The 12,448-nt window shown below is 50.3% G+C and overlaps 1 protein-coding gene across 13 annotated transcripts in view; it reads left to right on the forward strand.

Moving 5' to 3' along the window:
- The window catches only part of agrn (agrin), a 154,670-nt gene that overhangs the window by 73,294 nt on the left and 68,928 nt on the right, over nucleotides 1-12,448 (forward strand). Inside the window, exon 1 of one of the 13 annotated variants that reach the window (XM_081706896.1) lies at nucleotides 11,734-11,872. The exons of the other annotated variants lie outside the window; for them this stretch is intronic. The gene's annotated coding sequence lies outside the window, so the exon portion shown is untranslated. Of the gene's footprint in view, nucleotides 1-11,733; nucleotides 11,873-12,448 lie in introns of those variants that run through there. 13 annotated transcript variants of the gene reach the window in all.

The following is a 12,448-nucleotide window of genomic DNA, read 5'->3' on the forward strand; positions in this document are numbered from 1 at the left end:
TGCCTTCCATAGCTCAGTACTAATTCAGAGACAGAGGTAGAATGACACAATGTAAATGTGAATCGCACAGTTATCAGCAGTCTTTCACAAGTTATTTTCATTTTGTCACAAAGGCTCCCTGCTGTTTATTCGGCTCCAACTTGGGCGAGTCGGTCTAAATTACACTCACCTGTTTGTAATCTCCACCCATCATCATCATGCACTGTTATTTTCGTTAGCATCTGCATACTCTTCGGGGCGACTTGCTGTACTCATCACGCGTTTTCGGATCCTTGTCACATTTCCCGGAGCCTGGTGGTTTCTATGGTGTCCGCTTTGCCATGTTTATGTACCTGCCGTGTTTGCGTGCTTTGATAAACTCTGTGTGTATGCACCTCAGGTTTCATTCCCTGTGCTGTTGACCCAGCTGACTGCTGTTGACCCAGCTGACTGGTACTGTGATTCCAGCAGGAATACTAATAAAAGATTCCGCGTGTGCGTCCCACCGGGGACTCCATGACGTCATGCGTAGAGCAGGGCACAGCTGGGTTTTTCTCCGCTTTTTCCTCCTGAGAGGGAACCCCGTTCCAGGCTGAGGGTTAGAAGGCCACGCCCCCCGTCCAACATGCAGCCCCCTCCGTGCGAGCTGAACTGCGGTGAGCCGAGGCTGCTTGGCCCGACCCCAGCTGCAGGGATGAGGGCCGCCGCCTGTCCCAGCGCGGGGATGATGGAGTGCGCCAGCAAGGAGGGAGCCGGAAACTATAAATCTTCCTCCTTAAACCGCTCAGACCTGCATACTCCCAGCCCCCGCTGCACGCTCGCTTGCATGCTAACTGGAACAGACGAGGTGCGATGATTACGTCTCCACATGCTGGGAGAGAGGTGACAGAGATCAGGAGGTGCGGGAGGCCCGACGAGGGCCGGGAGCAGGAGGCGCGTGTAGGTATCCGCTCCCGGGGCGCCCCACCCGCGTGCCCGCCCGCTCATCCCAGTCTCGTTTGTGTCGTTTGTCCCTCCCACTTCCATTTAATGGCTTGTTTGACAGGCGCGCATTACGACAAGGAGCTTTGTCGGCCGGGCGGGGGCAGAGAGCCAGCTCGCCCGCCGCCACGCACCCTTCCAGCAGCCGGCGGGAACGTCCGTGGGGACGCCGGCCCCTGGCGACCAGCCCTGGTCCGCACGTGCACCGGGGTGCGGACGTGCCTGTGTGTGCCTGAGAACAGCCCAGTCGTTTTCTGACTGAGAGCCCGGCGCCGGGCACCCTGCCTGCTGATGGGCTGTCTGCACTCAATTTTTAATGGGCTTTACATTTCTGGATGACTCTCTGCATGCAAGAAGGCGAGGGAGATGGGAGACAGAGCGAGGATGCTGGGAACGTGCAGTTTGGCATCTTTGTCGGGGGCGGGGTGGAGGGAGGGGGTGTTATGTGATGGTTGGAGGCAGTGGGGAGTTTGGGTGGGGTGTATTTTCCCTGCTGTTTTTCCATTTAATGATATACCTTGGATTCCCTAATTGAAAGAGAACAAATGGAGCCTGCTTTGTATGCAGACACTTGCGTTAGACTCCGGAGAACCCTGCATCTATGCCATTTGCATAATGAAAGCAATTGTATGTCAGAGGAAGAGGAGCCAGGCAGCTGGAAAGGTGGAGATTTGGAATGGAGTTTTAGTTCACCTCACCAAATTTATATTTCCACTCTGACAGAATGAGGGGGAGAGAGGAAGAGTGAGGTGGAAACAGTTGTCCAGTGTGTCAGAGGATCTCTGGTGTGATGGATGGGAAGAAGGAACAGGGGTTTTTTAGGGGTGGGTAGTTAAGGCACGCTTGGAGGCGCGGACGCAAATCATAGAACTTTGTAGCAGCCACCTCAGACTAGCTGTCTGTCTGCCTGTCAGTTGGCGTGTTTGGTCTCTGGAGTATTCCTCTTCAAAACAAACGTCCCTCTTTTGAATGACCACGTTAAGCGGATTATGGTCTCAAACTCAAACGTGAACGTTTGTGACCTCTGTAGGGATAAAATATGTCTAGGTTTGTTCCGTGCCCCCATGCCGGCCTCATCCTGACCCCCTCGTGCACTGAGCTCAGGGACACTGGTTATATCTTCCAGCTGCACCATGTGCGTCGCCTTGGCTGCGGTTTCCGTGCCTCCGCGGTGGGAGGCAAATCTGGGATCTGATTCGTCTCGGCTGGTCCGGCCTGAGCTCACCCCGGCTTGAGGAACGTGGCGGAGCAGCACGCCAGTCAAGGAGGGTCTCCCCTGCTCTTAGCCGTTCACGCTTCCCCGGAGTCCCGTCGTCCAAGATACAGTGGAGGAGCTGTAAATCAGCGGTGCGGTGATGTCATCTGTGACGGCGCGCTGTGGTATTTCCTGTCTTTAGGAAGCTGGTTTGGGTGGCTGCTAAGCACTGAGCAATCAGCCCTCAAGTCTCCTGCTGAGCGAGGCCTCATCACCAGGAGGAAACATATCAATATTTCACTCCCGTGCTCTGCAGGCCGGCGCCCGTAGGAGGGCGATTTGCTCTCCGTAGCCACTTCCAGCGGGAAGCGGCCGAGATGTTCTGGTATGTGCTTCTCGGCTTGGGCCGTTTCTCCCTGCCGGTCCTTTCTTCTCTTCCATCCTTCTCTTCATGCCCTCTTCTCCCGTGACTTGTTCCTCCTTACAACTCCTTCCGCCACCACCTTCTGCCGTCGCGGTGCCGGGGTGTGTGGAGGTGTTCCTTTCCTCCAGGGCTGGGCAGAGGAAGTGCGACCAATAGCTCTTCACTCTCTGAGCTGTTGGCTCTGTCAAGCTGCGCACGAACTGCCAAGCCGCTCTCTGAATAAATCAGGGTGTAATACTACAGCGATGGGTTTTTTGTGTGTGGAGAGTCATGCTGACTGATAGTTGTATAAGAAAGTAATATGTAATTTGCTGCCTCAGTCTGTGAGTAGTTATGGAAGATTTTGCCCTCTGTTTTATTACATGGTTCTAGATGTATAGGATGTTTAACGTCTATAGACTGAGTTAGCTTTATTAACCATTGAGAGAAAATTCAGCTCGGAGCAGAGGGAAGATGATGGCGACAGAGTTTTCGCTTGGTAGCAAAATGAGCTCTATGCTTTTAAATACATAAATACTTCGCTAATTTGAATCTTGTGTGCTGTTGGCATGTATTGGTCTGGTTTCCTACCTACATGTGTGTGTTCTGCAGCATTAGTGTATGAAGCAGACAACAGTGTAGTAGTGGATATAGTTAACATCCGCTGTCCCTCTGTGCGAACATTCCATATGGTCCTATTTGGGCTTGTGGAGAGTTTTGAAGCGTTGCTCTGAAGTCCACTATCTTTTTGGTAACAGCAACAGATATTCTGCCCTTGATATTCTGGCAGGAGGAGTTTCTAGAATGCTTTGCCAAGCAGTTTTTCTGAAGGGAACATATTAGTAGTGAATTCGAATTTTGGAAGAAATGAAGATACTCACTGTAAGATATTCACAGGCTCAGTTAATTGGATACTTACTCACACTCCTAATTAAACATTTTCTGCTTTATTCTGTTCTATCTATACTTTTTATGTAATTCAGTATGGTAGGTGTTTATATGACCCTGCATATATGCTGGTTCACAAATTACCTTCTGCTGCAATGATAGCATTTATAAAATATTTCATCCTGCCTTAGACTTTCAGTAATGGCTAACAGTGATTCCTCCAGGGAAGCAAATTCCTATTTTTGAAACATGATTTGCACAATGTGTGAATCTAGGTTGGTTTCAGAGAAAGAAAAGTTGTTTTTTTTCACACCTCACAGAAGCTGCCTCTCCACAGTAAATTTAAAGCCCTTTATTCAAGTAATCAAATAGTGTCTGTTTTTATATTTTTTGCAGATTTTTTTTCTTCAACTGCAAAGCAAGATCCTGTCTGAGACGACTCGTTGTTCTCCGTAGCATCCCCATTTTGCTGCTGTCTTCCCTGAAGCCCTCTTTCTGGAGCAAAGCCCTTCATCTTATTACTTTTATATTAGAGGATTAATTTGAGCGGTCAGTGGATTTGAGCTGTAATTTCTAATCAGGCTTCTATCTTAAATCCAGCACCCTTATCATAAGTGATGGCTTAACCTAAGAGTGGTTGGTATAGTGTAGTGGGTAACAGTTCTGCCTTCCCCGTGGGAGACTGGACTTCAGTCCGTCTCTGGGCGAATTCTCTGTTCTGTAGAGCAGGGTGCCTGACAAACGTGTCTCGGGCAACTTGACTGGCCAGTTGCTGGTCTGTTTGGGCCATTAATGAGACAGTTCCTCATCATCATTAGTCAGTTAACCTGGGGTGCTAACTGGCTGAAGGTATTTCCCCATGAATAACATCTTTTAGAAAACAAATACTAGCGTTTCAGAGCATTTATTAAATAATGACATAGCTAGCTATGATAATAACTTGGCCCCAGCAGGCTAGCCTGCAGTACTAAGATAACAGCCTACATTAACGGTAAACACTGAACATCAGGATATGATATGAGGCTTCATTCTCTCTCTCTTTTTTAAAAAAAAAAAGCTTGTCTTTGTTTTGACATGTGCAGGACTGTCATTGAATTTTAGAATGTTAGTTTTTTTCAATTTAAATCCACAACGGTCAGAAATGTCTTCATAGCAACAGCATTTAACACTGCGCTCTGTGATTTAACTTTTAAATCACACATTAATATGACTAAAACTAAATACAGTCCATCATTTAAACAATATAGCCCAAGTTAGACCGTCTCTGTCTGCAAGATTCTAAGAAATTGATTTTGTTTGTGTTTTGTTTTTTTTTTCTTTCTTTTCCACGACTACTGGAGTGCATTGATCATAGAACTTCCTGCAACTATAACAAACAAACCTCAGCTTGCAAAGTGCATATCTGATTAATAAAATAATAGTTGCAGAAAGTTCCAGGAACCAGGAATGAAGAACCAAGAAAAGATCAACACCTGGAGGTTCACAAGCCACCTACATGCCTGGCTCTCCAGGGCCCTTCGTGCTGCCTCCGATTGGCCTCAGGTTAACCGCAGAGCATGTGGCTCCCTGATTCTAGCGCTGAGCTCCGGGTCGAACCAACAGACAGCCGTGCTCGAGGTCCGTCGCCCTCCCGCTCGTGATATTTGATGTAGCACCCCTACACTCGATTGGCTGATGGAGGAGAGGAAAGTGGAGAGTGGGCTGGTCTTGGCACCGCCTGCGGCACAGCATATGCCATGGTGGATCCAGCTCCACTCATGCGTGCGGAAACCAGGCGCGTGGGCGGCAGCGAACGCGGAAGACAGTGGTGACAGGATGCCTGGGCCCGTATCCCTACCCGGGTTCTGCTCTCGACTTTGACGTGCTGGGGGACTCGGTGGGTGGTGATGGTGTGCGTGGCGTGGAAGCCTCCCAGTGAAGGGGATTAATGCGCTAGAATCGCCATATGCTCCACCGCTCCAGGTAACTACCGGCAGAACAGGAAGTGCCGTCTTTTTAATAAGCGCTGCGGAGCCTGCCAGTGTCATCCCTGCCTCAGGGGCGTAACCGTCAGCTGTGCATCTCCGTGTAATACACCACTAACAAGAGAAAAGAGAGCAGAGAATTCACTCGTGTCCGTGTAACAGCTCATGAACCACATAAGCTTGCTTTGGTCATTTATTAGACTGTTATTAGACTCAATTAGTTTGTTAGTTTATTGGACTATTAGAATATCAGATGCTCTTATCTGACTTATTAACAGGGGGATTTGAGAGTTGTGAGAGGCAGACTCTGGTGACCCGTGTGGTCACTGCAGTTTAGTGCAGGAGGACTTCACCCCAGAAACATTTTGTTATACAAAAGAGCTTGTTACAGCATTTTTATTTTTGAGGGGGTTTTACTGTTGTTGTTTTTTTTTTCTGTTTGCTGCCCCTGAAATCATAGTTCCCCTGGATCAATGCTAAGAGCTGTTTGTGTCTCCTACCCTGAAAGCACCTAGGCTTTGTACCAGAGCTGTTAGTGGCAGCTGTCTCTGCTGATGCCTGCCTGCCACCCTTATTGGCAGTCATTTTTAATTCAGAGGTGCTTGTCTACCCCTGTGTATCCCTGCAGCTCTTGAACGTAAATGGGAGAGAATTGCTAACGGTATCCAGGGCCACTCACTGTCACAAGAGACCTGATCATCTTCATCGTGATGTAAACAGAGTCGATGGAGATTGCTCTGTGGTATGTTTGGCAGGACTGGAGCCAAGCTTAGCCTTGGCGCAGTGTGATACAAATGCTGTTTGTCTTGCTTTTTCAACTTCAGTCTTCGTAGAACAGAGCCAGATTGGAATAACCTGACAAGATGACACAGGAAGCGAAATTCTTGCCCCAGCCAGCGAACAGCATTGTCCACTCGGAATAAGCTGCCTGTCTGGAGTGTGAAGTGTGCCTCAGGAGCTAGCCAGCAGGTTGAGCATAACTGCCCCTGATGAGAAACACGCAGATGCTCTCAGCAGCCCCTCATAAAAGGGTAACCAAGGTGACGGGACCTCCCTCCCCAACCAACGTCACCAGCGACCCTGTTGGCCTGACTAATGCTCGCGCTTCTGTTCACGGCAGCCTCCGCCTCAGGAAGTGGAGGCAGGCCAGGCTCAGGTCGATGCTGCTGCTCTGGAACTGCGGCAGTGCTTTCGTTTACCTTTTAGCACCGAGCCAGTACGAGAGCCAGAAATGGACATCGACTTGTGAAGCCCCCGCACCAGGCGCGGTTTCGATCAGCTGCCCAATTTCGGTGTTCTTTGGACACCCCCGACCACCAGAGCCGTTCTTCATGCTAAGTTATGTGCTATCGATCTGGATGTCTGATTGGTTCAATGTAATAAATACCCACAATGACTTTCAGATCAACGTATTGACAGAGGGCCACTGTACTGAGAGGCAGGCAGTTTAAACCAGTCTTGGAGAAAGATTTGTGGGACCAGATCAATAACAGAGGCTATGTGTGCTTAGATTTTAGCAATTGAATCAGAGGCCAGAATATAGTGTTTCTGTTCCATAGTGTTTGGCTGGCTGCAGAGAGCCAGCGCAGAACTTGGGCTGAGGGTATTTTGGCTGAACTCTGCACATGCACGTATGCGTGCACTCGCTCCCGGTCAGCATAAATTCATTACTTCTCGGATGCCGTTTACTTAATTCAGCGCCACCCGTTTGCATGCGTGTTGAGAACCGAGTTCCCGCACCTGCTGTTCTGAGAAGTATTTCTAATTGTTCCAATTTCACATCAGCCAGTGTGGCAGATTTGCAGCTGATGAATATGTATGCAAGTCGCCTCCACACTCCGCCCTTCCAGCTAGTCACACTGCACAGATGAGGCCCAGCCGGGGCTGGGAACACGTTGCCATGGCGACCTTTGGCCCAGTCCACTCGTGCACAATTCATGGCGACCTTTCGCTCCCGGGCAGATGAACCCTAGCGACCCCTTCTCTTCCCCCCATGCAGACTGTTGTGTGGGTTCACGTGGTGGCTGTGGGTTTGGGTGGAGGTCCAGGTGTGGGTCTCCAGGGGCGACCCCAGCTGCAGCCTCCTTCATGCAGACGGGGTAGGGAGGGGGTCGCCTGGAGGATCTGCCTTACCGAGGTGAGGTGGATAGGAAGAATGACATCATTTTAGACTGAGAGAGAGAGAAAGAGAGAGAGGGAGAGATGTTATGAATGTGAGTGGGCAGAGAAGTAAAGAGCAATTTGGACACCCCTCGCTGTCACTGGGAAGGTGTGGAATGTGAGAATATGAGGCAGAGGTTTACTGCTAAGGCACAGCAGGAGGCCAACAGCCCTTCCCACCTTCCCAGTTTTCAGCTTAAGCCCCGAACTGTTTCATTCTCTCTAAGCCTCTCAGCCTCGCCATCCCCTCCGCTGTTTCCGTGAGCTCGCTCAGAGCATGGTTTATTTGGAGGACTGAGTTCATGCCAGTCGTACAGTCAAAGACCGGATCATCCCACGTTCCTGATGCCCTTGCTCTCTCTAACCACTGCTGCATGTTCTCCTGCTGGCAGTTCCCAGCACCTTGGCTTGGAAGGTCCAATTCACTGGTAACCCACTTGTATCTACTGAGGAATTAACATTTATTCCGATGGACATTTGAAACACCGTTCACTCTACCTGACTAAGTCCCATTAATCAATGAAAAGGGATAAAATGCCCCATTCAAGTGCACTTAATGTAAATCACCTCAGATTCCTGCATATTACATGACACTTGGTGCTTGGAAATCCATTAACTCACTATACTCTGTAGTCAATCTTTGGGAGATTGCTCATGGAATATAATTTGTATCTAATTTTTTCCTGACATTATCCCTATCGGTATTTCCTTTAATAGGCTGGCCTAATCAGCCTGGGATGTGTTTAATTTTTCATAATTACTCCACTGCGCCTTGGGGGAGAGGATGGGAGGGTGTAGAGATGAGGCACATTTGTGACTCAGATCACAATCCTCTCCGTCATCCACCACCACACATGCTGCGCCTTACAGAGGGATGCATTTTTATATGGGCCGAGAGAGAGAGTGCACGGTCCATTTAGAAAATTGCCTCTTTTCGTGTCATTACATTCCTATTGTGTCTACAGCCGAGCCCTAGGCTCTGAGGATTCTGTCTGATTGCTACAGTACGCAAAACACCCATGAATGAAGCCTTTTCTTTTTTTGGAGGGTGGGGTGGGGTGGGGGGTGTGCAGGATTGCCACAGAAAGAGAGAGAGAAAGGGGGAGAGTGAGAAGGCATGGAGAGAGAAAGCAGGCCTCTCTGTCACTGTGGCATCATGGGAGCTGGTGTGTGAGAGCGGGATGTATGGAGAGCGAAGGCTAACTGCGTTGTCCTTTCCGCCCATGGCGGTTTCTCCCGAACCAGGCTAATGTCTCCCCTCACGCCTGCCTGGGCCGACGCCTCTGGGGTAGGGCTCGGAGTGCCGCCAAGCCCGGGACAGCCGCAGAGGGCGGGCGGAGTGTCTGGTATCTTCTTCGGTGGCTGCATATACCACCACACAGCAGCCTGAGGGTGCAGGAACCTAAAAAGCGGCTCGCCAAACGCACGGTGAGCCGCAGGCGTCCCTGGCTCTGGAAACCACGTGGCTCTCCGACCGAGTAATGGAGCGTCAGACGTTTACAATATGCGACCGTGTCCGGCGTTCGCGGCCGGTGCTCTGGCTTCTTATGGACTTTTTACACCAGGTCATTACAGTCATTACAGTCCTTTTTCTGTGACTTTATAGTACTGAGTAGGAAACAGCAGGAAAAAGAGAGCGAGAGAAGCTCGGGAAAAGCCCCGAAGAAACCTTGTTCCTTGGGGCATCTTTTAATCCACTGGCGGCGAGAGAGATTTTCCACAGTGTCAGATGCACTGAGGAAGTGGAGGATGCTGTTGATGTGAGTGATGGGGGCTCAGAGACTCATCTCCAGTGTGCCGTTCTCCTCGCGCTCCGCCCGAGCCTGTTAGAGCAGCCATTATTGATCCCGCCGGGCCTTCTGGGTGTCTGTCAGACCTTGTCTGTCCACTCCACACCCTCCTTCGTCTTGCTTCTCTTCACCTATCCTTGCAAGGCATTCTGGGTCTGTGCTCTTGGGGGGTGGTGAGACAAATCACATGCTTAAAGTTCTGTGTCCCCAGACGAGTTCCTTTTTTTACTGCGCCCCATTTCACCGCTGCCCTTTTGCTGTATTTTCGGCGCTAGGGAAAGCCGTCGCGAAAGGTTTAGTTTGCTCTGGAAAGCCGGTGTGAAAGGTTTAGCCTGCTCCTCGTCTTCTATGGGGCACCTGCTAATTATGTCAGATGCACTTTATTTTAGGCTTCGTTTAAGCTGGAATTCATGGCTGTGTAGGCACAGAAAGCACACTTGTCTCCAAAAAACAGGAGGAGTTTTATGTATGTATGTATTTATTTATTTACTTTAGCAAGGTGAAATCTGTTGGTAATGGAACTGGCAGGGTGCTGTTTCTCTATCTTTGTCTCTCTCTATTTCTCTCTCCACCTCTTCCTGGCTGTGTCTCTCCATCAGAGGGCAGTAAATAGATAATGTACCTGGTTTGGTGAGAGCGCAGTGCTCCATCTGTTCTTTACATGGTGGAAACCTGTCGGGGAATTGAGGTGCTCCCATTCGCAGCTGCTGCAGAGTGCTGGACTGCTGTAGCGACGCCCCCACCAAGGCGGGCGGGGCCGGGCGGGGCCGGGTAGGGCAGGAGCAGTCGATTGTTGGGACAGGAAGATGGGGTCAGGCCACAGTCTGCCACTGCAATTGGGTTTAACGTGCGCTGCATGGGCGGACCGGGGCGCGGCTCAGGGGGGCTTTGGTCCAGAGCTGAGCTCTGATCCTGGCCGTCGCTCGTCATCTTCCTCGCCTCGCTCACGCTGGAGCTTGGCTCAGATCCCCCACCCCCCGACATTTCTCCGATCACAGACTTTATAGCGATATCATTAGCGGTAGCCCTGGCTTTAGCCACATCCCACAACAGCAGCCTCTTCTAAAAGCTGCCATCATCAGGTCATAGAGCTGAGCTGCATTGTTGGATTGATTAAATCCTTTTGTCCGTGGGAGCAGAGGGCCCCTCTGCCCCGTGGATTAAGTATGGGGATTGGCGTAAGAAGGGCCATTGCCGGTGTGTCCGTGCCGCAGATTAAATCCCTCCTCGGACCCCGCGGAGATGGCTTTTTTGATGTGAGCCTAAATTAGTGGGACAAACCCGTTACTTCGGATCATAAATTTCGGGAAACGTTTATGCCGGATTGCGCGGCCTCCTTCCAAGGGGTGGCGTCCCGTGTATCCGAATGGAAGGCTGTTGTTTGGCTGCCGGCAGAGCTTCAGGGAGGAAGGGCTGTTAGCCACATGTGGGCGTGTCCCTGCGTAGCTACAAACACCCGACTGTGTTCCGCAACACTTGTTCGCAGGCCAGCTGTGCCTGGCGCTGCCAACAGAAGCAGGGTATAAATGAGCAGCTGAAAACGCCGACGTTGGGGCGGAGCACGAAACGTTTTCTGAGAGTTTTCAAGCGTTTGGCTCCTGCTCCGCACTCAATTTGCAACTCCATTATGCTTATTTGTGTCTTTACTTGGGCTAGAGGCATTAATGTAATGCTGACGCGAGATACGATCGCAAGTTACAGGACAGTAAAGGAAACCGTAGCGCAGAAAGGCAGAAAGATATGTCAGTGTCTGTTGTTATGGTGATTCATTCAGTCAGGAAGCGCGGACTTGCTCGCCGCGCGGTCCGGCTCCGTGTTTTCCGTGGTACGCTCCCCCGGGTTCCTCCCTGTGTTCAGCGAGGCAGTGCGTGTCAACTGCAGATTGCATTGTGCCTTATTTCACCCTGTACAGGTTTGACTGATGGACAGCACGGATGGTTTCAATTCCCAGGAAGTAACTTGATCATCAACTGAGCTCACCTTTTAGGGTTATTAAGGAGCCCAAAAAAGTGGGGGAGTGTCTGACAGCAGCTAAAATGAGCCCTCTCATTCTGAAATACTGCGCAGCTTTTAATGGGCTTTATTTTGCGCTTACTCGCGTTTTGGTTGGGGGGGGGGGTTGTCACATTTTATAGTGACAGCTGGCTTTTCTCTCTCTCTCTCTGCGTGTGTGTCCGGCTTGGCAGTGAGAGGAGCGAGTGGGAGCTAAAGAAAAAGAAAATTGAAGTGATTTGTGGCAGTATTGATTGGTGACGGGAGGCATGGGGGGAAGGGGTATTGATCAGGGTCTTAAGAGAGATGGAGGAGCGTGGCGTGCGGGATGGCCGGGCTCTCTGTCTGGCGGAGACGGGGGGCTTGCTTGCCCGCTCGGCTGGGAATGCTGAGCCACCTCGGGGATCTGTCGGCCGCGCCGACCTCTGCCGTAACACACGGACGCCATCACATCCGCACCAGCCATCGTGGTCCTTCCGCGCTCTCTGTAATGCTCATCACTGATCACTTTCCTCAAGTGGTGAGTGAATCCAAATAGTTGACTTCAATAAATTGCCTCAGGAGTAGTTTTAGACTAAACAGCACATAGTAAATGGCCTGTGTGGTTTCTTGCCAGATTCAGCAATCAAGACTGCAAAGCTGTTGGATATAAATTGTTGCCATATGTTTTTTTTTGTTTTGTTTTGTTTTGTTTTTGTTCTTTCTTTTTTTTTTTAAGATAAAATCTTTCTTACCAGCTCAGTCATGCGAGTTTAATGATAAAGAACGAAAGGAAAAAAGCCATGGAGAACATTTGGAGTAATCTACATGTATCGGGAAAACAACCACTGCTGTGTCATTTAGCAGATTTGTGGAGGGGAGTGGGAGCTCTTGCACTGGTGCTGTGGATAGAGCAGCGAGCCATCTGGCCGTAGCTTGGGCTCCCTCCAGGAGACCCCAGACCGGGAGAGTTCCATTACCCAGCATCCCCCCCCCCCCCCATTCCACCATAAGCTGCTGCGATTCAGAGGTTCGCAGGATCGGCCAAAAGACACTTAGCAATTTAAGAAGAAGTAGAAGAAGAAGCAGCCATCTCCTCTGTGCTCATTTGCTGTCA

Source organism: Electrophorus electricus, chromosome 24 (assembly GCF_041902795.1).
Source record: "Electrophorus electricus isolate QZ-2024a chromosome 24, ASM4190279v1, whole genome shotgun sequence".
Lineage (NCBI taxonomy): Eukaryota > Metazoa > Chordata > Actinopteri > Gymnotiformes > Gymnotidae > Electrophorus > Electrophorus electricus.